General features: G+C 45.8%; 1 protein-coding gene and 1 long non-coding RNA gene across 7 annotated transcripts in view; one reads left to right on the forward strand and one right to left on the reverse strand.

The window, feature by feature from the left end:
• The window catches only part of LOC119173877 (uncharacterized), a 229219-nt gene that overhangs the window by 163880 nt on the left and 41786 nt on the right, over positions 1–23553 (forward strand). The window lies entirely within an intron of this gene.
• Positions 1–23553, reverse strand: part of LOC142817771 (uncharacterized) — a 225988-nt gene that overhangs the window by 154479 nt on the left and 47956 nt on the right. The gene's annotated exons all lie outside the window — the stretch shown is intronic.

Genomic DNA, 23553 nt, shown 5'->3' on the forward strand with positions numbered 1-23553 from the left:
TTATGAAAAGGTGCACGTTTTCAGGTCAGGTGTGGGCAGCCGTGCATGGCTGTGCATCCCTAAATTGTAATGCGTCCGGGTGACATTTTTGTGGGAAGGGATTGTGTTTACGTGGCTATTTGATTGTGGCGTGACACAGAACAGAAACAGAGTGGCGAGAATCGCGAAATCCCGATAGGCTCTATAGCGCTTAGTGCTGATATTGTTCATGTGCATTCAAGAACTAAGGGGCGAGGAGGATGCATCGTGTGTATGAAGGAGAGTAGAAAATCACCCCCTCGTCTTTGCACGTGGGGTGGTGAGTGGCCCTTTAAAGGACAACAAAAAAGTGATGCACCACAGTTGTGTGCGCAGCGTACAACCTGTGCTAAAGTAAGCTATATATACGCCGAAACAGATGCTTATGTGCCTGGAGGACCCAGTCAGTGGAGTGCGTGGTACAGGGGTGTACAATAGTTTCGCAGGCCATGCTGCCATAACTATACATAGGATAGTAGCCTGAAAACTTTGCCCCCCCCCCTTTGCACATTAGCTGTCGAAGAACAGTGTAAGGAGATGTTCTTAGCAAATGAAAGCTTCTGTATACTCAGAGCGCATTATATGTAGGAAAGAAATGCAGAACGTTTTCTACAGCACACTTTAATCCCTGAATTATATGTTTAAATATAATTGGCCTTCGCGACTACGTATATTGTACAAGTGAATATTGTGCGTGGGATGCAACAAAACTCGCGAATTTAAAGGACAAGATGACTGTGCCTGAAAAAGGACTGACTCTGTGTATTGATTGACTTGAGAATAGAGAATAAAATGAGGGAAAGGCAGGGAGGTTAACCAGAAAATGGAGCATCCGGTTTGCTACCCTGCACTAGGGGAAGGGGAAATGGGGAAGAAAGATTGGAAAGAAAAGAAAGAGGCAAATAGACGCGCGCGAAAAAAAAAAGGGGGGGGGGAGCTGGTGTGCTACAGTCTATACAATAGGCCGCTGCCACGCAAAAAGTTCAGTAGGGCCTTCACTGATTTTCTGTGAGCACACAAATCATGTCGTCTTTCCAGCACTGATTGTTCAGACAAAGGTCTGTCGTCAAGGCGAGCTAACGCAGCAGCTAGTTGCCGTCTTTGCACGCTGTAACGAGGGCAGTGACAGAGAACGTGCTCTATAGTTTCATCGCTGCCGCAATGACCGCAAGCAGCACTGTCTTCCATGCCGATTCGGAAGGCGAAAGCTTTGGTGAAGGCGACACCAAGCCATAGTCGGCAAAGCACCGTTGTCTCGAGTCGGGAGAGTCCAGACGGAGGCCGGAGTCGACGAGACGTGTCCAGTCTACGCAGTCGCGTGTGCCGTAAGCACTCAGTGTTCCACAGAGAATAAATGTCTGTTAAACCAATCAATGTGACGAAACTTGCTCGTTCTTTCTTATCACTTGCTGTTCTGCGCCGTGTCATATATATATATATATATATATATATATATATATATATATATATATATATATATATATATATATATATATATATATATATACATACATACATACATCTCCATACAGTGCACTGTCTTCTTGGAGAATTAGGCATACGGAGTGACCGTTGGAACACAGCCTTAGTTGACAACCGCCGGACGTTTAATACTGCACAGTTCCATGCAGCGTTCCAACCACCTCGAAAGACCGTTATCGCCAGCGAGACTCACAAGTTCGAGCCAATGTCACACCTTCCTGCTAGTATCAACTTCAGAAAAGCCACAATTTATTTATTTATTTATTTATTTATTTATTTTTGACGTTCCTCTCATGCCATGAACGCCTTGGACGTGTCCGATACCGGCTGATCCGATTTGCGTTCGGACGAACGCCCACGTGTTGCGGTTCTCAGACGCTCGCACCGCATCGCCCAACTGGCTCATTTGCATACCGGAGCCATTTATCCGCCCCCCCCCCCCCAAAAAAAAAAGAAAACGGTACACAGCTTCTCGGCAGGAGACACGTATTCCGTCACACGACTTCTCGAGGATGAGAGGAAAAGCCGAACGAACGAGCTTGTTTCACGCTGATTAACGCGGTCATCGGAAGCTGCTTCAGTCGCCATGTACCGTACACACCCGTGTAATTACCGCAGGTTTCTTTTTTTGCGAGGTTGGGGTTCAAAATCGAGCATGCCGTCAATACACGGATAGAAAGACACAACTTTCATTCTTTCTGCAGTAGTTTCCAGCAACGTAGACCTATAAGCACTTTATTTGAACTGTAACACTCGTTCGCACTGGGAAAATCGAAAGAAGAACCTTTGTCAATTTCAAAATTGCAAATAAAAAACAAAAAAAACCGTTATTCCTCGCGCTTGCCTTCTAAACTCGTCCTCTTGACTTATTCCTCGAGATTGCCCCCGAGCTCGCTTTTGTCCGAGATAAGGTCGCAGCTCTCTGTTCTATCGGGTTTGTTTGATGTTCTGTGACCGTGAAACTTTTCCCCAGCATGTCGAAGCAAACGCCATTCCTCGCTTCGTGAAATCCAGTGGTACACATCTACAAGGGATCCTGCTCTCTTCATTCGAGTCCACGCAGGCGGAGTTGTTTTGTGGAGCCGCTTAATCTCGGAGGCCGTCCGTGCTTTCGCTACCTGGTGGCTGTAAATCTGGGCACGGCTGTCTTGCGCTGCCTCCAACAAAAAAAAAAAAATTAAAGAAGGAGGGGGGGGGGGGGGGGGCACGGCGTAGCATACTTTATATTGCGCAAGGCTTGAAACAGCGAGACTGGACGATTCTTAACTTTTAATCTGGCTGCTGCTCGCTACGCTTTAAATGGGTGAGTTAAACCACAGGAAGTCACAGACACGATGCGACCGTCTAAATTCCAGAGACGAAACTCGTGCTGAAACCGAGCATTCGCACAGATATACGGGCACGTCATCATTGATAGCTTCCGGGTTTTCTCGCAGCCAGCGTTGCCTTTTCTGTTCGCTTTTTGTACGTACTCAACGTCTCGCCTTGGTCGCCTCACAACGTTCTCTTGTTTAGAGGACCAGTGTTCAGTAGTGGGATTTTCCCAATTTCTTTCCGTGCCAAATATCTGTTTATGATGATTACAGTTTTCTTTTGCTCGACCTTCAGCAGTTTTGTAAAACCAAACAAACAAGACAAGACAAAAAACTTCAGAATGATCATTCAGCGGGACAGATAACACTAATAACCTTCTCAAAAGTGCAAGTCTGTTGCATTCAAGAAGTTCAGCGCCGCCTTCACAGCACCTCTCGCAGTTTCGTTAAACCAAACATACAAGACAAGACAAAAACTTCAGAATGATCATTCAGCGGGACAGATAACCCTAATAACCTTCTCAAAAGTGCAAGTCTGTTGCATTCAAGAAGTTCAGCGCCGCCTTCGCAGCACGTCTCTCTCTCTTTCTCCATCTTTAATATTACCCCCCCCCCATTTCACTCGTGCAGGTTGTGTGTTTACAAAAAGTTGCTAACGATTAAGTACTTGTTACTCTAATACGGTAGAACATAGAAGCCGCCCCGTGGGTCTCACATTTCATGAGGCCGTGTGGACAAAAACTACGCCGTGAACGAGTTACGCGGGCAGGTATGAATGATAAGCTGCGTAAATAGTCCGGCATACCAGTACTCCTCGGCTGGTTGACATCGCAGCCTTTCCTTTCCTTCTTTCTAAAAAAAAATTAGAAGTAAGGGGTGCTGCTAGTGCACGGGTAATTTCTTTAACAAAGTTCGAGGTGCGGCCATTACGCTTGCACATACGGTATATATCCACAAGTCGACCGACGAAGAAGCGACGCCTGCAGGCGACTTTCAAAAACGCTATTTCACTGAGACTAAACACCATATCTTTACTTCTAATCTCCGAGCACGGTCAGACGGAAAGCACCGGCCGAGATAAAGCTCGAAGACATCGTGGTCGCGCTGCTCATTTCATCTCCAAAAAGATCTGCCGAAGCAGGCTTCCTCCTTTCAAAATATTACTTATAATACAAAGTATATACACACACTATATACAACCGCACGCGAGGCAGTGCGTCACTGCAGATTAAAGTAACGAAAAGAGAGGAGGTTGTTCTTGGAGCGAACGGGTTGGCAGTGTGCGTATATATCAAAATGTGAAAATGGTGAGGAGAGACGTTAACCTCCCACTTGCCCATCCTTTGACACTGCATAATACGCCTTTGCCTTCGATCGGATTAGCCGTTCCGTGCATGGCGCTGCCCGGGCTATATAATGTGGTTTGGGAACGAAGCCACTTCCGTGCAGGTACAGAGACGTGACCCGGGATTTAGGGACGACACGTACCGTCGCGCCATGTGTGAGTTGCAACGTGTTGCCCAGGGCCAGAGTGGAGCCGTCACACCACGGTGGCGCCGACGTAGAAAACAATCACTTACTTAGACACTATTCCCCACTACTGAAATTTTCAGACAAAGTTGACGTTTGTCGGTGTTACAGTGAAGGCTTGTGGTCCCTTTAACGACGGCCACCGTGTTGTGCTTGCTGTTCACGTAGGCGAGCGCCACTGCACATGTGTGCATGTGCTTCGAAAGATGCGTGAGGACAAGTTATAAACACATCGCAACGCCGTTGATTCTACGCAGATGCCGGTGCAGAATTATGTTGCTGTTTCATTTCTGCTTTTCTCCTGATAACTCCCACACTGCCAAAACCCCTTGGCTACAGTTCAACGTTTTATGTTTATTTGTTAGCCTGCTTGTCATTTCCAACATATTTTAGATGAAGTAAGCTAGAACTTATGTGAGCAGGTTTTCTGTCAGGACTTATGAAAAGCCTCAAATAATAATAATAATAATAATAATAATAATAATAATAATAATAATAATAATAATATATTAAACGTAGTGAGGGACGCCGTGGTGAACGGCTCCGGAAGTTTCGACCATCTTTGGCCTCCAACATCCCGCCTCCATCGTAATCCGACCGCCGCAGCCGAGAGTAAACCCGAAACCTCCGTATCAGCAACCGAGCACCGTAAACACTGCAACAACGATGCGGACTACACTATGAGACAGTTCCTCGTATGGGAATTCACCGTGAAGTCTTTGTTTGTTTGTTTGTTTGTTTCGTCCACATCTGTGGGAGAACGCTCGTCTAATCACGTCCGCGGAGTTAGTCCCACCCGGTTTGCATCCGCTAAAAACCTACTTCGCACAGGGGGCGCGCGCGTGCCTTATCTGTGCAACATCGCGTTCCGGCAGTGCCTGTCTGCCGATCGTCCTGTGGTTTCTTTGGCTTTGGGAATGAATAAATGGGAACAGGGGAAAAAAAAGATGGGCAATGATGAAAGAAAAAGCGATACAGCCAGGGAAAGGAACCTGATCAGCATTGCCCTCCTTTAACTACGTCTGATATATACGCTGTAACGACCGTAACAGAGGAGGCTGCAAACGAGCATCCGCCCTTGGCCATTAAGTGCATCTTTCCAACTCGGAAGGTTGAGGAAGCGAGAAAAAGTGAAAGAGGAAGCAAGGAAGAACAGCTCTCGAAGGATTTGGTGAAGAAAAGAACGAAGAAGAAGGGCAAGAGCACATCTGAAGGTTCAAAGGGGTTTTAGAGGGCTCGTGGAGGACATCCTCGATACGGCCGATTGGCGCCATCCGTCTATCCGGAGGCGCGCACGAATGGACACATAGATAGAGACATGGACGCACGTCCGTTCATTCACTCCGTGGATATGCTGCGATTTTTTTTTGGGGGGGGGTGCTATGGGGAGGGGAGAATGTAATATTGTGTTGGGTTTAATGTTCCATAACAACGATATGATGTGAAGTAATACTGTAAGACGAGCTAGTTGGTATGAATGCATATGTGCATATGTAGCATGAATGCATATATATATATATATATATATATATATATATATATATATATATATATATATATATATATATATATATATATATATATAACGCGAAAACTAATTGAGAAAAAGACTCCGGCGCGCGAAATCAAACGTGGCACCTCTGAATCGTGAATGCGAGGCGTTAACCACTGAGCCACAGAGGATCACCTCTTTCAACTTCAAACAGTAAGCTATTTATATCTACCACTTAGCGCTAGTGACGGGCATCTCAGGGGGACCTACTATGTTGTTTTCAGCATTACCAGCGAGATGGCGCCATGAGCGCGCGTTGTCGCATCATCACGACGCGGCGGCGCGCGCTCTTATCTCCCGCGCAGCGCGTATTTTCCCCGAGGAGAAGGGACGCTCTCGCGAGCGCTTGCTTATTTAGCGGTGGAGGCAGTTGTATGCTTAGGGCTTTCACCGGAACGTCTCTGTTGTAGTCAACGGGCGCACAATGGTCACTGCACTTTTCAGATGGGTTCGCTTTTCAGGCAGAGCGAAGTAACAACTGAGACGCTTATTCGCGTTCATCGTTACCTGTGAGTACGTTTCGTGTGTCATTTGTGCGTGTGAAACGCGGGGAACGTTTCGATCTGCTTGCCAATCTGCGCATGGCCTTCCTATTTGTTGCTATCGCCTTCATTGCTTCGCCTTTGTGGCAGAGCTGTGAATTTTTTTTTCAGCGCACACGGACAAAGAGAGGGAACGACAACAACGCTGGTGTCGTTCGCTCTCATCGTTCTTGTGTCTGTGCGCGCTAAAAATAATTTATTACACGATATGGTTATTAGAGACGCTGTATTCGTGGGCTCCAGAAATTTCGACCACTTGGGTACCTATAGGCCAGGGCCAGATATTGTTGTTTAGGGATTTTTTTAGGCACTGTGCTTCCGCTTAGCAAAATGAAATGATAGGTGAAGAATGAATGATATGCCATTCATTTATCGCGTATAGACAATACATGGTATACACTGTGTACTCTGCAGGAAGGCTGAAAAGAACCACTCTCTTGGCCGACGCCATTTCTTTCTTTCTTTCTTTCTTTCTTTCTTTCTTTCTTTCTTCCTTTCTTTCTTTCTTTCTTTCTTTCTTTCTTTCCTTCTTTCTTTCCTTCTTTCTTTCTTTCTTTCTTTCTTTCTTTCAACCATCTCGGGTGATTCATGTCGTCTGACCGCGTTTCCCGAACCGTGCTTTCCCGTCTAGGCTGGACTGGCTAAATGGCATCCTTGAGATGGTAATCGACTTATTACCAGGCTTATCAGATCTAAGATGGTGTTGCGCCGATAAGCCGAGCGGCCGCCGCCGCCAACCACTTATTTATTCGCTGAAACGATTCGCACGCACACGCTCTCGTATGTAGCGAATTGACGAGACTGCCGCCGGCATTATGATAATTGCCGTCTAGGTTCCCAATTTAGTCAAAACGAGTGTGTTTGCGAACCGAAAAACATCCAAGTTCACTGTACCACACAAAAACTCTTTTCCCCATGGAAGGTGGACAGTGAAACTGACATTGAAACTAAAATTTTATTCCGCAACAAAGACACGCTACGAGGAGGGCAAGTAAAAGATGTGAGAACAGCTTGAGTAGCCCTGGCTTCCTGGTACACTGGGTGGCACAGAAGGGGGTGCAGCACAAAAGCTGCACTTCTGTGGGGTGCAGCACAAAATCTCAAGATAGCTACACGATACCAGCAACGCTCGAACGCGGACTTTCTTAACCATGTGCACCTGGTATTCTGCGTACTATACAATCTTAATCAGAGTCTTGGGTATATTGGCAGCTATAGCCAGGAGACTGCGGAAGAAGTCCTATGTCCTGGGTAACTGATAGATATGTGGGGTATAACGCCGTAATGGAGGACTCTGAAAATTTCGACCACTTGGGGTTCTTTAATGTACACCCAAATTTGAGCCCACGGGCCTATGACATTTCTGCCTCCATCGGAAATGCGGCCGCTGCAGCCGGGATTCGATACCGCGACCTGCTGGCCAGCAGCCGAGTACCTTAGCCACTGGACCACCGCGGCGGGGCAATATGTTCTGGCTATAACTAGGGCATGACGCAATACATGGTCAAGAGTGTATACAAACTTTAGTTATTGGAATAAGACGTGACGAACCTTCAGCACTTAACAAATCTGGCGCCGAGTCGAAAACGTCGGCGCTTGGTGAGAAATCCAGCGTTTGACAGAAGGTGATACATTTGTATACTTCATTGTGAACAAGGCTCCCGTGTGGGAGCCGAGACGTATCGTTTTGTTTGAAAGTGCGTTTATTGCAGTCGGCCTTTTTTCTTCTTTCGTATGCATATTCTATAGGGGATGCTGAAAAACCATGCACGCGTACGTGTTTATTACATAGTGTAATAGCTCACTCATTGATGATTACGACTCTCGGTAACAGTCACAAGAGAGGCAAAGTTTATTTGACGCTGCGACCACATACGATCTCTTGTGGAAACCTTCAAACGCATGTTCGTGCGCCAACTTATATGTGTGCACTCATAAACACATGTGAAATTTAAACATTTCGCCGTGATGTGGGGGGGGGGTGATGGTTACCGCTCCCCATCCCGCTTCCACACACACACACACACACACACACAATATATATATATATATATATATATATATATATATATATATATATATAGAGAGAGAGAGAGAGAGAGAGAGAGGCATGGCGGCGGAAGAGGCCGTAGCGTTGTTGCGTTGCAAACAGGGAAGGAGATCTTCTGTTTTCGAATAGCGTGCGCTGAGTCAGCGGAAGTTGTGAGTGTAGCGCTTTGCGTATGGGTACCATATGAGTTTCATAATATAGTTTTCCTTCCCGGCGCGTGATCTCGAGATCACCGCAAAGACGCTCTGTGGGCCTTGCCATGCGGGCCGCACTATATTTTGGATTTTTTGCGGGTGAACCGCAAACGTTAATGGCGGCTAGCGTTATACGCATGCCCAGTGGCAGTGACCGCGGCGGATAGCGCATGCAAAGCCTTGCGCACGCTATTTGAAAAGTGCCTAGTAACAACAAAAGTGTTTTTTTTTCGACAGTGTCGGTCAGACCCCGGTTGAAACTGTCGAAAAAAACATTTCTGTTGCTATCGTTCTTACGGAGGATCTACTACATACACGCACGCACACATGCACACACACACACACACACACACACACACACACACACACACACACACACACAGCAGAAGCAGCAGCAGCCACAGACGTCAGTGCTCGCTATAAGACATACCGTAGTCTCCCCGATCAGCCATCACCGATGAGGATCTGCGATCGCGGCCCCTAGCGGCCAGCGTCGTAACACAGACCCCGTTTTGTATTTGTGCCAGAAGCCAGTGTAACCAGTCGTCAGGCGGCACATGCTCCCTCTCCGTTTCCCTTTATAAACACACGAAGTCTAGCACCGAAGACGTATACAAGTACCCACGCTGCTCCGAGACAGTTGCCATTCGTTTTCCTCATCCCAGTGTCTTTAACATTAGCGTGCGTACTATGCGTCTGGGAGCGAAGAAATAAGGACGTCTCTTCAATATTTCTTTTTATCCAATCAGTGGGACCGATCTCGAACTTGAGGTTGCCGGACGTCATAATAGCACCCGATGTTATCGGACCGCGGCGGGTCGCCTGCATGCATGCAATTACAGGCTGCTGTCGTCCGTGTTTTCAATGCCAGCGCGCAGGCCCTGAATCAAATGAGAGTTGCTCGTAAAGCATTTTATATATATCCATGCCCCTCCCCCCCCCCCCACACACACACCACTACCCACGCTACCGCCTCTTCCCACTGAGTCCTGTGTTCGGTCTATTTTATTTTCTGAGCGCATACGCGTTGATTTATGGCGGCGACGTGGATGTATGTGTTGCTTTGTCCCATTGCCGAAGTGTTTCGTGCACGGAACGGTTCATCAGGCGTGGTCGTGCACATCTGTCATGTGCTCGTGACGATGAAGGGCGCTAGAGTGAGATGTGCCTGCTACATACGTACATACACATATACGTGGCAGAGATATATAGAAAATATGTACGTGCGTGTACACATACATACATACATACATACATACATACATACATACATACATACATACATACATACATACATACATACATACATACATACATACATACATACATACATACATACATACATACATACATACATACATACATACATACATACATACATACATACATACATACATTTTCGAAGAAAATGTGCACTATATATAGATAGAGTACTACGTATTCTACTATGACAGAGCTACACCCATCGTACCTAACGAAAAGCGAGATATGGATGTTTCTAACGATTGAGGGCGATTTAGGGTACTAAATACTCTACCGCTAGGGAGCAGTATGTCGTTCTTAAACAATAAAAGAAAGTGAAAGCATAAGAATCACTCCAGGTATACCACAAGTGAAGGATGACTGTTAAAAAACTCACTCGCTGGATTCCGTGTCGAACGGTTGTGCCCTCGCGATCTCCGACGTTAGCGTAGCTCTGGCCGACTGGGCTCACCCTACGTCATCTCCTGACGCCGACCTCCAACGGAAGTGTAGCTCTGACCTACTGGACTTGCTCTACGCCATCTCCTGACACCGACAAGAGCTCTCGCAAGTGGTGCCCCGTCCTCGGACTCCTGTTACCGTGTTTCCATCTTTTTATATCTCTTCTATCCCCTCGATATGTCCTCGCTCGCTGGCTTAGCGCATCTCTCTTTCTCTCTCTCTACACCTTTATTCCTATCCTTTTAATCCCTCCTCACCCCCATCCCTTGTGAGCTACTGCTGAGGTGTCGCACACTGATGCAGACAGTTGCGGGGCTCAGTTTTCTCTTCTTTTCCTTCTTCTAAACATTAACACTCGCCCCCCCCCCTTGTTAAAAAGTAACCATGCTTACAGCACACACTGCATTATACATAAAAGAATGGAACGCCTTCCCCTAGAAGAAAAAAAAATGGGTGCGAATACTGCGAAAACAATGGAGCTGGTGGCGTTCCCCTCCTTCATTCCCTCCTCCTCACCCTGAATTCTCTTTCCCACCCTGTCACTATGGTTTCTACAAATGGCTGTTCTCTCTTATTCCGCCTTTTTTGTCTTTTTCTTTCTCTATTTGTCTGTCTTTCTCTCTCTCTCCTAGTTTTTTTCCTCCTTCTGTCGCCCATAGAAACGCAATACTGTGGTTGTTCCCCACGAATGCTCATTCTGCCAGCGCGCCTGTATACCCGAGTGGTTACGACGCTTGTCTTCGGACCGTAGGTAGCCCAATCGGAACAGCGCCTTGGGAGCAAATTTTATTTTATTTAATTATTTATAGCTTCTTTCTTTCCTCGAACGCGTTGTTGGAGACACTTTGTGATGTCATCGCTTGGCGGGGGGCGCATGCCCACCCCGAGATTGTGACGACGCCATGGGCGTAACCAAACAGGGTGAGGGGCATTGAAGCCGTCGGATATTGTTCAGTTTGTGCACACACGAAAATACATAAAGCATGGTGGAACCCCCCGCTGAAAAAAGAATTATGGCTCTGCTCCTATCCAACGCCACGCGAAATTTCGCCAAGTTTAATTAAAACGGCTCCGCGGGTAAATAAAAACTGAGGTACGTTCGTAGTAGGGGAGCCCAGTCCGAAGGAAGTGCCGAGCTGGGTAGCTTTCGTTGTTTCTCTTGGGTTTTTCTGTTATATGCGAAGCAGCTCTTTGACTATCCTATGTAACGCTATCTCTCCGTGCGTCCGTACGAACGCGCCACAAGGCGCTATTCTTGCCGCAGGTGTTGGAGCGGTGCCAGGTAGGTCACGCCGCAGCTGCGCGTTGACGTCATACTTCCCTTTCAGTGCGCGCTGACATCACTCTCTCCATCGCCTGCCTCGTGCTCGCCGCAGCTCCTGCAGCAGCCACCTCGTCCGTTCGCCCACAACACCTGCCCTTCCCGCCACTCGCTACACCGTGGACTCGCCGGTTCACGCGCAATAAACCTGACGTGCGCTTAACGTACCCATTGAAACATGTCTGTACGTGTGACTTCTCTCTCGCTTCACCCTCTCCAATTCTCGCAACACCCGAGCGCACATCGAGTGGCAACTCTCTTTCGGCTTGTTTATCTGCGATGGAGAGGACGCCAGAAGACGACGCTCATTCGCCTACAGAAACATCCGCCAAAGTGATTAGGCCTAAGCCGGCTGTCACCGGTGTTGCGAGGTTTAGCGAAGCCGATCGTGTTCGCGAGTGGTGACGTCGTGCCTGACACACGACGAAGCGCGAACCAGGGAAGCTTAATGCAAGCGTCGGCAACGCTGCTGCTTCGGATCCCATTGGTGTGTCCTTTGGGAAGATGGTGTCTTTTTTTTGCTTTCTTTCTTTCCTGTGATGTTTTCCTTTTATCTGTGTTTTAAATGTGAATTATTTCTTTTCGCACTGCGAGCACTTTTGGCGTTATTGGGTGCTCTCGTAATCACCCCTTTAACTTGGCGTGAACCGACATTAGTATGCGAGGGTAAGATTGGTTGACGAATATGACACGCTGGTCAAGACATGAATAATGTCACGATTCCGTCACGTATGTCGTCAAACACTTCCCGCCAGACGAAGACGAAGACTGGCGGAGAAGGGGGTGCCACTGTTATGTGCCACAGGTGACAGACACTTAGCATGTACCCAGGAACAAAGAGAACGCTCATGGGCAATTTTAACGCGTGAACTTTGAAGGGGCCCTGAAACACTTTTTTCAAGTACCCATGTAATGAATTCACTGGAAGAGCTTATTGCCTCACAAATTCAATGCCACAAAAATTGTAAGAATCTGTCCAGAGCAAGCAGAGTTACGAATATTTGTCGCATGCTGCAATCGCATTCTCTCTACTCCCGTCCTGACGAAAGTGCTGGAAGCTAAGCAGGGGGGCGGGGGGGGACGGCAGCGCAACGAAAAACGTCATGCATACCTCGTGACCTTAAGCACTTTTTTTCTTCTTTTTTTTTCTTAGAATGCACCGCTTCTTCACTGTGATCGCGCGCGCACGCGTGGACAAGTCACGGCCCCCCCGGGGTGATCTCTGTAACAACCAAGCGCGCCATGTTCAAATCAGCCAATGGCTGAAAGATGGGTTTGCTACGTGTGATTTTTGAGCGTCTTCCGTCATCTGACGAGAGAAGAGAAAGCCATTTTTATTTGACTTTGATAATGTATTGTGAATTCCAGGCCGCGTGCTGCGCTATATTATTTGGCTGGCGTGTTTCTATTACTACTGACCGGCAGCGTTTTCTGACCATGCTCAAAAAGTGCTGCAGGACCCCTTTAAGAAAAACCTGTTATCGGCAGCGTTTACCCAACAAATGCACAGAATAAATGTCAGGATTCCAGCAGGAATCGAACCCAAGCATTCTGCGTGGCAAACAAGCATTCAACTACTGAGCCACGCCAGATCTCGGAAGTGCTTTTCAAATATACCCTGATGTTCGTGGCATGTCCTGAACTAAGTATCTAATTTTATAAGCATTACATATGTACTCCTCTGATACAGCCATCACGTAGGGTTAACGTCAATTGTATGTAGGTGCCATGCACTGAAGTTAATTTATGTAGCAGTGTCCAAGGCTGTCATCCTGGCGAGCACCAGTGCTTCATATCAGCTTATCGCTTCTGGTGTTGACGAATACTCGTGTTTCTGTTGGCACCGTTCCGCAAGTCCAAAAAACTGGCTATATAAACATGAGCAACTCTTCAACGTATGTCTCATTTAAAGGAATTTTATTTCCGAAATAATTTTACATACACAGAAGACATTCATCTGATACAATTTCGTACTCAAGACATTCATAATATACCTTAATATACATGCATTAGTACAACGTGACTGTTAGTGTTCACAGTAAACGTTTGACGTTTTAGAGCACGAGTATACTATAGCTGTAGGGGAGCGTTGAGCTGTCCTGGAGCGCACAATTTGTATATTTTTCCGAACTGCATGTGTTTAGAAAAAGCGGTCAACAATTTAGAACATACTATGGGAGGGCATAAAACAGTCCCAGCGAGACAGGTAACTGGCGCAATGCCAAACAATACTGTAACTGGTTTAGAATAAATTGTGAACGATGTAGAGCATTTTAGGCACAATAATGCGGCAGAGCCAACGATTACAGACCGTTTCAACTGGCTAGACAACCCAAGTTTTGCGTTTGCGAACTCCTTTTGGCACAGACTCACTATTTTCATGGTTCCATCTCCTCATATCTAAATTTTGCTCCAATAATCAGGCAGAACGAAAACCTGTCAGTACAAAATAAGTTCTCGACTTCGAGGGCACGTTCATGTCGACTCAAATCATTTAGCGTAATGGTTCTTACAGGCCGCCAAACTTAATTTGCCACCAAATTTAATGGTGCCGACCCACGTTTGAGCAGCGTGATGGCCTTGCCGAGGAGGACCTCCCGTCGTATCAGAAATGAGCCCGTCCATTTTCTGAGCACGCATCTACAACTATAGAGGTACATATCCGGTCACGTGTCAGTGGGCACAGCAGATGCCGTTATGTGACTCGTTTGAATGGCACATATGCTTGGTAAACGAAACATACACAGAAGTCCACACTCTCTGTGTACAGCAGCCTCACAAGGGTGTTCCGGACCCGCCCATCTTACCATAGGCTTCGGCAGGGGGTGCAAAAAGGAGCACATAAAAACCCCTCCTCACTTCCACTCTCCCGCCCTACTTCAGGCCACATCTGCACTTGCTCCCTCCACCCAATAAACACAGTCGGCTCTCCCCCAGCGTGATGCAGCATGGACATTTGGTAATGTGCCCAAGGGTACATTACCAAATGACTCACTATGCACGACCATTGGCTATAATCATGCACGGGATCTATCTATCTATCTATCTATCTATCTATCTATCTATCTATCTATCTATCTATCTATCTATCTATCTATCTATCTATCTATCTGTCTGTCTGTCTGTCTGTCTGTCTGTCTGTCTGTCTGTCTGTCTGTCTGTCTGTCTGTCTGTCTGTCTGTCTGTCTGTCTGTCTGTCTGTCTGTCTGTCTGTCTATCTATCTATCTATCTATCTATCTATCTATCTATCTATCTATCTATCTATCTATCTATCTATCTATCTATCTATCTATCTGTCTGTCTGTCTGTCTGTCTGTCTGTCTGTCTGTCTGTCTGTCTGTCTGTCTGTCTGTCTGTCTGTCTGTCTGTCTGTCTGTCTGTCTGTCTGTCTGTCTGTCTGTCTGTCTGTCTGTCTGTCTGTCTGTCTATCTATCTATCTATCTATCTATCTATCTATCTATCTATCTATCTATCTATCTATCTATCTATCTATCTATCTATCTGTCTGTCTGTCTGTCTGTCTGTCTGTCTGTCTGTCTGTCTGTCTGTCTGTCTGTCTGTCTGTCTGTCTGTCTGTCTGTCTGTCTGTCTGTCTATCTATCTATCTATCTATCTATCTATCTATCTATCTATCTATCTATCTATCTATCTATCTATCTATCTATCTATCTATCTATCTATCTATTTGATTACTTTCTTTTCAATCTTGGTAATCGACAAACCGGTCTAAAAGCTGTGATGCTTTGTATAATAGCATTCTGTAGGATAATGGTGTAACGCACCCGACACGGGACACGAGGAAAAAACACCTAGTAGGCGCATATTTATCGCTAAGTGCGTGTGCATGTTTATAGTATAGTATTGTTCTTATAGTATATATAGTAATCTTATAGTATAGCACATTCACTTCTTCAAACCCACGTGTTTTAACCTCCCGAACTTGAAGGGTGCTCGCTTTGTGCGCTTGCGCCATCTGTGATCACACTGGTCAGCTACATTGGCTAGCTCAAAGACTCCCGAGATGGGAGCCCTCGCGCGCCTAACTTGAAAATACGTACCTGGAGCGTACGTTCCGCCGCAAATTAATTTGTTTTTTTGTTTGTTTCTCTCTCTCTCTCTCTCTCTCTGTGTGTGTGTGTGTATGTGTGTGTGTGTATGTGTGTGTGTGTGTGTGTGTGTGTGTGTGTGTGCGTGTGCGTGTGTATGTGTCAGCGCGCGTGCGTGTGCGTGTGCGCGTGTGCGTGCGTGTGTGTGTGTGTGTGTGCGCGCGTGTGCGTGTGCGTGCGCGCGCGCGTGGGAAAATTTATTTAGGGGTCAGCCTTAATAATTACACAAAAGGGAACGCGTTAAGACGCCTATGGCGGCCGGGATAGACACTTCACAGCAGTGCGAAAATTGCGCGTGTGCACTTTCGTTAAGTGTCACAAATGTCTGTCGCGTGTCGTTAAAACCGGTGCGTTGGCTTTAACGAGTCATACATAAGCTTGCTTGACTCGTGGTTTGCCTCCTACACCTGAGGGCGTCTTAAACCATAGAACCGTAGTTGATAGCCTTTTTCATGTTTCATACGAATGTGTGTATGAATGTGCAATGAAGGAGCCGGGGCGCGAGGCGCCCTGAGAATAAAGATACTCTGTATCTCTGTCTAGCAAAAATTAGCCATAGGCAGCGCGGTATAAACCACTGTGACTGTTCTCATAAAACTCACTGTGCCGTCAAGGTGAGAGACAAAGGAAAGGTCACCGAGAGGGGGGGGGGGGGGGGGGTCCAATGCCGCGTTTATTGCAGGGTCTGGCTATGCGGTTAACGGTTAGCGCCGACTCCGCTGGCCGACCCTCTACTGCACATTCGGGCATGTGACGTGTGTGCCCCTACGATAGTCGAGACGATAGTCTTGGCACTGCAGATCAGCTGTTGTAAATGGAACCGCGTGTATTCGCTAAAGCACTGTGGTCTACTCACGCTGGAAAATGGCGAAACGGTAGGCGGTATGCGCGGGTAGCAACCAGTTCGCTGCATCTTAGGTGGACTGAATGACGAAAGCCTTCGGATGCATTAGTGGTGGGGATAGCAGGGTGGCAATAAATCGACAATCTACAGACTACGATACCCCGACCACACATAAATTTAAGCATAACACAACCGCGAAAACTTGTGCTCATCGCAAAGTAATTCATACATTTAAGTCATCCCACCTTGTTTGTATCCCGCTTGTTTTGTCTTGCAGATGACGTCGAGTAAAAAAGAAAAAGGCTACTCACAATAAGTTTCTTTTCTCTCTTTCTCTCTTTTTGGGAAGAAGGGGCTCGATACAACCACTTTTTCACTTCGCGAAAAGTTTAAGGAACTAATAACAACGCTCTACTCAGTAATTATATTTGTTCCCCGACAGGAGATTTGATGCCCTGCTTTTGTGCCTATATGGAAAATGAAGCTACAAAATCGATACAAGCAAAACAAACATCAAAGAAGTGCAAAAATGAATTCATAGAAAGTGCCGCGTACTTCAGAAAGGCTTCATGAAGGAAAACAGCATTTTTAACAATCTCTTTTTCTTTAAGGTGGAGGCTGGGAGGACTGTGTATTAAGGCTGGCTCATTTTTTTTCTGACTCAGTACTTTGTATCGACCGATTGACTCCCTTGTGGGTAAACATGTCGTTCGTAAGAAGAAAAGAGTTATTAGGAAGACAATGGGCAATCAAAATGAACAAAGCGCCGGCAGAGGCCTGCTGTGTGTGTTTATCAAGTAACGAAAGAAATGAAAAAAAACTGGAGACAATAAATGCGCACAGTCTATTGAATTCGTGACAACAAAGTGAAGCAATACATAAGTTTGGACCGAAAGATTGTAGTAGTTCAAAAGCCCCAGTGTCTTTAATTTCTGAAGTACAAATTTATTATTAGATGAGAAAATCGGCCTGCAGCATCACGTTGAATTTTCTGCTAAAGCTCTCATAGGGGACGTCACAGATCTTGGCGTTTTTTTTTTTTACGACACTCGCTCAACTAAACTCAAAAACCTTAATATGTTACGTCTCCGGCTTGCTAAGACAAGCATAAACGTAGCCCGGATGGGAAGGAGGGTTGAGGGTTCAAATTCCTTTCTCCGCCGCATTCTTTTTTTCAATTTTGCTAGCGTGTATATCCACGCTTAATTACAAACACACGCACGAGCATACATAATGTATGGTTGAACTTCTCTACTTCACCCGAAAAAAAATTCTGGCTACGCCTTTGAAGGCACTGCACTTTGTCTTCACCGATTCGGAACTACACAGACGCTGCCAAAATTAACAACGGGAGCGGGATGCGATCGACTGCTGCGGGAAGTTATAGGTTTCGTCGCAATCCGCTTTTTTTTTTCAGGCACTTTTCCCCTTATGCAGTTGCATCTTCTCGCAAGAAATGTAGCTTGTCTCTTTAGTGTCTAAGTTTTCGAGCTATCTGCCAGTAGCAATAGAAAAGTGTGCGGCACTTTTCTTTTAAAAACTCGTTGGGTGACCTTATGATATGGACGACTCGAAAGTGAAAAAGCCATCTTCTTTTTTCTAATTGGTCGATGTTTTCTGCATCCAACGGTGTCTTGCAGTGCCTCCAAGATTGGAGGCACCTCACATGGTTTCGTATGGCCTTCTTTATCGCCCCACCTTGATTTGTGGGGTTTAACGTCCCAAAACCACCATTTGATTATGAGAGACGCCGTAGTGGAGGGCTCCGGAAATTCACCTCCGACTACACGATGCCATGCGATGACGTCTTGTGACGTTATGTCAATGTGACGTCATATTGAAGTCACGTATTTTGTTGATCTGTGACGCCATAACTTGACGTATCAGGTGATGTTTTTTTCTTTTTTCTTTCTTTTTTGGCACCGTTCGTCGCCGATGCCCCGGGCAGCCGACACCGAGGGTCAATCAAATTTGGCGTTTGACAAAGGGCATCTAAGTCTTTCGCCTTGATAGTAGACTTGGTAAGTCGGCATATATCGGGGACAGCTCAACAAACCTACCTCCGCATGCAGCCCAAGAAATGATGAAACAAATGCAAAAAAATGAAAACACAGAACAGCAGGACGAAAATACACACTTCGTCCGCTCATTCTGTGTTTTTCTTTTCTTTTGCTTAGTCACCTTTCGAAGAGCGCTTTCTTGGCGTCTCTTGTAGATCTCTTCATTGAAAACTGGAGAACGCCTACTTTCTAGATTTTGGAACAGGAGTACGAAGGTGGACGTACGCTGACGTCACTGCCTCGCAGTCCATTATACGTAGGGCTACTGATATTTACCGCTAGAGGGAGTCATGTCGGCACCCAGGCAACCTTTGTTGAAATGGTGCAGGGTGAATGCATGTCCACGCATGACTGCCTATTTCTAATAGCTTTGTGAAGCGGTGAGTGATTGATTGATTGATTGATTGAGTGAGTGAGTGAGTGAGTGAGTGAGTGAGTGAGCGAGCGAGCGAGCAAGCGATCCATCGTGCTGGCAAGGTGCCCTGATAACTTCGATATTTCTTCAGTAGACGCGGCAGAAACGTAGTGAGAACAGCGTGAACAAGTGTCAATGATGTGTCCAGATATGTTGAACTGCCACCCTTGTCTTTTTTTTCCTATTTTTTAAGAGCACGTACGGTTGTGTTCTTCATTTAATGTGGATAACTTTGATTGGTGGTGACATTATCAGAGTAGTATGTTATACGTTCATGCGGGTGATGTATTCATGTGCATGATGTGTGTTTTGTTGAAACTGGAGCATGTAATGCAACGCCTCAATGAAGATAAGGTCTGGTCCTAGGTGGTCCGCCATGTTGTAAACTGTTAATCATTGCCAGCTTTTATACTTCTGCGACAGTAAACATCGCACCCAAATACCTCACACAATACGCACTTCGCTCTATGGAGTGGCACTGTAAGCAACTGGAGCACGAAAAAAAAAAAAAATATGAGAGTTGAGAGAAAAACACCGAATATGAGGTTATTTCACAGACCACAGCAGTTCTATGCAAGCCGAACCAAACAGCAATTGAGCGTCTCTCGCTATGTTATGCTGCGTATCCGAAATTATGCGCTAATGCGCAGGCTTTCCACTCGGCAAATGTCCCAAAGGGTGAATTCCCACTTTCTGAGCAAGCGTTCGTAACTTCAGAATCAAATCAAAGTTTACTGTGACACTAAGTCGAAGGAAGTAACTATATAAGTATCTAAACCTTTCGCAATACTTAATCAACTTAGCCCCAACTCGCTATTCTAGGGAAACGTGTGAATCTCTGAGATATATTTAGGCCCGTGAGCTCAGGAGTATTAAAGAACGACTCCAGCGTTACAGGGCGAACCCTATAATAAAACCAGGAAACTTTGCCGATAGTGCAGACAGAGTCAGTTCAAACATGAAAGTTCTGTTTATATGTTCCTGGAGCCGTAAGCATGTACAACTAGACCCTTCTTTCTATTGCTACTTGCAAAAATAGGGCATGGTGTCTCAGTACAGTCGCAAGCGACGGTAACGAGCGCGGTTCCCACATGTAACGTCGCCGTCACGTTACGCACCGTGACTTCGAAACTATAGAAACGCGTCGCGAACGCCATGTTTGAATATCGTTTATCATAAATTTTTAAAATATGGCCGTCTGTGACGTGATCATATCCCCCAAAATGGGTTCCCGAGAAGCCTGCCAGCAGGAAGAGCACAATCTTCAATATCTGTATCCATTAGTCAATTAGAGATAATGCAGATGCATGGACATTAACACCGATTTTAGGGATTCGTGAATTTTTTGTGAGTGGCGATGTAAGAGCTATCAATGGGGACAAGATTACGATATGAATTTCAAGTAAATAAGCAATAGCAATATTATGTGATCACGTAAAAACGTATTGAATTCGTCAATATAGGCATTCTTACAGTCGCTGCTTTCTGCGGAAATGCGCCTTATTCCCGCCATCTGTTTTTAATAACTGTTAATATTCGATTACACGACATTTCTGAAAAAGTTTCCTTCAATCACATAGCTAAAAAAGTGAAAGCGCCTTTTTCTTCACGTGCAATGCCATTTTACCTTAAGCTGGCTCCTGATTACAGCTTAGCTTACGCCAGGTGCACCTCCCATAACACTTCAGTTAGATACTGTACACTAAGAGAGGCAGTTAAAACATGGCAGACATGCAATCCCTTATTCAACATTTCGGCTATATATATTTCGACGATGTTTGAAACACTCGCACAGGAAATACGAAAACATGCACAGCCACAGCATGTCACACATGCACGCAGTCTGTTCTCTTTACATCTGCTTTACGGTCGCCAAAACTTCTGCTGGTCAAGTAAACTATGTGCTTAACGCTAACGTGACAAAGTTAAAAAAGAGAGAGAGAGAGAGAGAAATATAACTGCACAAAGAAGCCGCAATCCTAAAACGGGCTCGTTTCTCTAAATTCCCCGTAGGCGCAAGGGGGCCCTGGAGAGAGGATCGGCGCTCTCAGGGTGTCACGTGAGGTGCGATGACGTAATGGCGGCCCACCCTAGGACCAACCCTCGTCTTCAGCGGTGGTGCGCAGAAACCTGGTAGCCACGCCCCCGCACCGCATATGTGGTGACGCAGACAACGTTTTCTCTCTTCGTATGTGTGTGCGTGTGAATGCGTGAATGCTTGTTGTCCAGCCGAGTTTGGGACGTATAGAAGTCGGTCATTCTCGCGTCCATTAATGGAAGCAACATAGCTGTTCGTTTTTGCGGATGAACTCCTTGGGAGTTTCAACGCGCGAGTAATAAAAGCTGTATTTGCCGTTTCCGTATGAAAGCGAAGCCAAGGCTCAAACCAAGCCCGGCGTAAGCCAATGCTTAAGGGTTCAACCCGAATTGAGGATGACGCAGCGAGAAATGGAAAGGAAGATTATAGGTGCAACCTAAACAGACAGGAAGAGAGCAAAATGAGTCGGGGAACAAACTAATGTTAGCGATATCGCATAGTTGAAATAACGAAGAAGAAATGGACACATGGCGGGCACATGAGCAAGATAACCGCTATAATTGTTAAATGTTGGAACCCAATGACTAGGTTCCAAGATAAGGCAAACATGCCAGAGTGAGACTAAATGTTAGGTGGACAAATGAGATTAATATATTGTTTGCGGGTACAAAGAAGCAGCAGCAGAAACAGGACCGGGTCGATTGAAGGAACATCCTGCAGTGGACGTAGTCAGGCTGATGATGATGATGATGATGATCCCAAGGCTTTCCTCCAGATCCTCTGCCCGTCGGGTTTGCAATAGTAAAGACAAGACGATATTTATAGCGCGAGCACAGAACGACGACAAAGAGACAAGAAGGACACGAGCGCTTCTACACACACTACACACACGCTTCCACACTTCTAAGTAAAGACAAGCCTCGAACTTCGATAACTTCACAGTGCACGAAACTTCGTGGCTGCGTGATAAGACAGAGCTCGTAGTCGAAGGAACAAATTATTTATATTGTGTTAATAAATTACCATTTCCCGATACCAAGAACAGCGAAAAAAAAACAAGAAAACGAGCAAAACAAAATACGGGCGGCAAATTTACAGGTAGTAACAAATTTCGACGGCACCTGCTAACGCCTACATAATTCTGAATCAATAAAAAGGAGATTACTCTGCGTTCCTACGGAGCCCCATATTTAATAGGACATTAAATAGCAAAGATTTGGATATATCGATAAATTGTACTATGACAACTCTATAGAATGTCTTTAGTTTCGCCATCATAGGTTCAGTAAGAGAAACAAAAAAAAATCAAGTTCAAAGTTTTATTTTTGAATTCCGTGCCGAAATATCACCGCGTGACATCACGAACTACAAAAGTGCATTCGTCGTATACTTGTCGCCATTCACTTAGCAAAATTTCCCAAAATTGTTATGTTCAGTCTATAGCCAAACTCTGAGAATAACGTGCATCATTGTTACCGTTTAAAAACTGCTTAGGCCCTAGTAAGCTCTGTCAAAATATGTGACGTCACGGTAAATGGTCGGGGAACTTCAAGTTGCGTTGCCACCCACATTTAATTTTTGCGCGTTTTCTTGCTTATCAAGCGTGTTATCGCTGGAAGCGGGGCGTCTTTCGTACCGCACCGCTCAAGAGTGATTCGCTAATAAGATAAATATCGTTTTGGTCTTTAGGGCCCCTTTACCACACCAAGTTTCAGGATTTTTTCAGCCAATGTGGCCAAAATACGAAAGAAGGGGGAAGGGGAGGGAGGGGTGGACTTACAACTGCTGACGTCACACGCACAATCTAGGCACTGCGCCGTGCTCCCGACTGGGTAGCAGAAATTAGGTGCCTTTTCTCATTTTCTAACCACTACCACACTCACAATCAAGTGATAAAGTTTCGTTGCTAAATTCAAGAATACGACTTTTACCGCCATTTTATACGTCTCAGAATGAACCTATCACGCTGAAGATAACAATAATGCTTTCAAAGAATAATTTATCCCAGCAAACTGATTTAGTAACATCACTTGTCCGACAAAGTTAGCTTCGTCGCCGTGAGGTGATGTCATACAGTGAAGTACGCACTTTGTACTGCGTTTCTTTTTTAAGGTCCCATTTTAAGACGACCACTTTTCGGCTGTGGTAGTTGCTTTGCGTGAAGTAGAATCCAGCACTTACAATGACTGGAGTGACTACTGGCTTTCTTTTCCTCAACCAGCGAATGAGCGTGAGCGCTATATGATAAGAGCCAATTAGGTGTCATGCGATAATAATGAAAGTTATTTGACTGAGCACACCGAAAGGTTGTGAGCAGCTGGGATCCCTGCGGCACCTGGCGGAGCAAATCTCCACCCCAATTCGTCTTTTTACGTGGCCTCAG

This window comes from Rhipicephalus microplus, chromosome 5 (assembly GCF_043290135.1).
Source record: "Rhipicephalus microplus isolate Deutch F79 chromosome 5, USDA_Rmic, whole genome shotgun sequence".
Classification (NCBI taxonomy): Eukaryota; Metazoa; Arthropoda; class Arachnida; order Ixodida; family Ixodidae; genus Rhipicephalus; species Rhipicephalus microplus.